Source organism: Gossypium hirsutum, chromosome A06, assembly GCF_007990345.1.
Source record: "Gossypium hirsutum isolate 1008001.06 chromosome A06, Gossypium_hirsutum_v2.1, whole genome shotgun sequence".
Lineage (NCBI taxonomy): Eukaryota > Viridiplantae > Streptophyta > Magnoliopsida > Malvales > Malvaceae > Gossypium > Gossypium hirsutum.
Genome location: NC_053429.1, coordinates 55,925,365 through 55,928,435, shown reverse-complemented (window position 1 = coordinate 55,928,435; position 3,071 = coordinate 55,925,365). Strand labels below are relative to the sequence as shown.

At 34.8% G+C, this 3,071-nt stretch overlaps 1 non-coding gene across 1 annotated transcript; it reads left to right on the top strand.

Moving 5' to 3' along the window:
* Positions 1–922: 922 nt before the first annotated feature.
* Positions 923–1,029, top strand: LOC121231075 (small nucleolar RNA R71). The gene has a single exon (XR_005929144.1). It is a non-coding gene; the product is annotated as a small nucleolar RNA R71 (small nucleolar RNA).
* Positions 1,030–3,071: the final 2,042 nt, after the last annotated feature.

The window sequence follows — 3,071 nt, the reverse complement described above, 5'->3', positions numbered from 1 at the left end:
TTTAAAAATTTAATTAAATTGGGCATTTGTGAAAGAGCTTCAATAAACGGTAAGTTTATAAGTAACTTTTTCAAGAGTTTAAGAAATTTACCGAATTGTTCATTTCTTTGGTCTTTCTTTGTCGCATTCAGATATGGAACTCGAGGTTTATACTCATTAGTTACCAGTTTCTGTTCACTGTGGCTCACCTCAACCTTACATTTACTTACCACAAGTTCTTGCCTCGATTCTGGTTCTGGTTCAACTAACCCTTCCTCATCTCTTACAGTAATTGCATGCAGTTGTTCTCTTGGGTTAGTTTCGGTATTACTTGGCAAGCTACCTCGTGGTTTTTCTGAAATCATCTCTCAAGCCCTTGAATCGACACTTACTAATTTTTAAGTGTTATTTCGGTGTTTTGGAAGCAAGTTTCTGACATCGAAATAAACTTCGTCAACATATCCTCAAGGTTTGGCTTTTTCTCTTGCTGGTAAGGTTGTTGTTGAAAGCCAGGAGGGGGTTGTGGTTTCTGATTTCCTTGACCACCTCAAGAGAAATTGGAATGGTTCCTCCAACCTGCATTGTAAGTATTACTATACGGTTGTAGAATCGACTTTTTGGATAGTTTTCTCCTCCATTTGCGTCACATTGCATCACCGGATGTACCTGCTTAGAACCATATAAACCATCAATCTTTTTATTTAAGAGCTCTACTTGGTTTGATAACATGGTGACAACGTCGAGGTTGAAAACACCAGCAGCTTTTTTTGGCTTTGTCCTTATAACTTGCCACTGATAAGTATTAAGTGAAATCTCTTCAATGAACTCATAAGTCTCCTCAGGTATTTTGCTATTTAGGGTACCGCCGGTGGCTGCATCAATCAGTTGTCTAGTTGAGGGGTTCAAACCATTGTAGAAAGTCTGAACTTGTAATCATAAAGGTAACCCATGCCGAGGGAACCTTCTCAATAAATCCTTATACCTCTCTCATGCATCGTATAGGGTCTCTAAGTCCATTTGCACAAAGGAAGAGATATCATTCCTCAACTTTGCCGTCTTGGCCAGCGAAAAGTATTGCAACAGAAACTTTTCGGCCATTTGCTCCCTTGTAGTGATGGACCCTCATGGTAGAGAGTTTAACCACTATTTAGCTTTATTCCTCAATGAGAAGGGAAATAACAGAAGGCGAATGGCATCATCAGAAATGCCATTAATTTTGAAAGTATCATAGTAGTCCAGAAAGTTAACCAAATGAGTATTTGGATCATCATCTTGCAAACCATCAAACTGAATAAACTGTTGGATCATTTGAATGGTGTTCGACTTCAGTTCAAAGCTATTTACAGCAATAGCAGGTCTCACAATACTCGATTCAGCCCATGCTAAATTAGGCTTGGCATAGTCGTACTGTAACATCCTGATTTTGGGCCTAGTCGAAACAGTGGTTTCGGGACCACAAATCCAATGAGGAAAATTTTATTTTATTATATTTTTATGGTCTACAATTTCATGGAATGATTTCATGAAAATTTCATTCGAAAATTTTGACATTTGGGCACTCAATTTAGTCAAAAGAACTAAATCGTAAAAAGTGCAAAAGTTGAGTTCTACATGCTAGAGGCGTCCAATTGTTATGAAATTTTAAATTTGAGGTCCTTATATGGTAATTAGACCATTGGTTAATTTTTTGGACAAAAAATGGATATGGTTAGGCATGTTTCCAAAGTTTTTCATTAAGGGCATTTTGGTCATTTAGTTATTAAAATGAATTAAAAACAAAATTAAAAGCCAATTTTTGTCCATCTTCAACCTCTTCGCCGAAACTTGCATAGAGAAATCATTGATAGGGTTTTTCAAGCTTTCAAGCTCGATTGTAAGTCCGTTCTAGCCCCGTTTTTAATGATTTTTACGTTTTTGCAATCCCCGATTTCTACCATTAATTTGAGCTAGGGTTCATGTTTAAAAATTGAACCATGTGTGAGATGCATGAATTTTGATGTATAATGGTAGAAAATGAGTGTTGGGTGTTAAATAAATGACTTTTACTAAGCGATTTTTGATGAAAATGTCCGAAAGGACCATTTTGTAAAAGTTGTAAAAATGGTATAAAAGGATATTTTGATGAGAATTGTAGTTTTCTATAGTTATGAAAATGGTTTGGCTAGGCTTATAGAGTGAGAAAATTGAATAAAAATTACTTTACGAGCCTAGGGGCAAAAGTGTAATTTTGAGAATGTTTAGGGGCAAAAATTTAATTTTTGCCAAAATGTGATTTTTGGATCACATTAAATAATGTGACTAATAATTGGACTAAATGTGATATTATATATCAAGGAAAATGAGGATTGGACCTAGATCGGGTGAAAAATAGAAAATCGACGGTTAGGTTCCTTTTTGCTATTTTGGTGCAGAGGTAAGTTCGTGTGTCATTAATATTGCAATGCTATATTTGAATTGAAAATTATATATTATTATTGCACGAATGGCATGATTTAATATATTGAAAAGTGATGAAAGAATGATATATAAAATTTGTGAGAACAATGATATATGACTAGTAGCACATGAAATGTTTGATGGTTCAATCATTAATGGCTTGCTATATAATAGTTGAATATATTGAGAATTTGATATAACATCATGTTTTATTAAGTTGGATAACTTGTGAAAGAGTGAAAAGGAAGGTAAGTTTGTATGTAAATAATATATCGTTTTTATTTATGTTACAATATTTTGTTATTATATGAGATGTGGTTGCATATTGAATGATCACTTGATGTAAATTATGAATTGAAATTGATTATGGATGAATTGGTAAAATGTTGAAAAGTGAGGAATTTCTCGGCTGGACCTTTGGAATAAAAAAGATACGAATGATCTGTTGTGAGAACACATGTAGTACTATGTGCAGGCTACTATGTGTTTAAAATAGTTTTATGTCACGTGTGTAGTACTAAGTGCAGGCTTCTACGTGCACCAGATGGTTAGGTTGCATGTGTAGTACTAAGTGCAGGCTACTATGCGTACCCGATAGCTTTGATCACATGTGTGGTACTAAGTGCAGGCCACTATGTGTAAAAGATAGCTTTGGT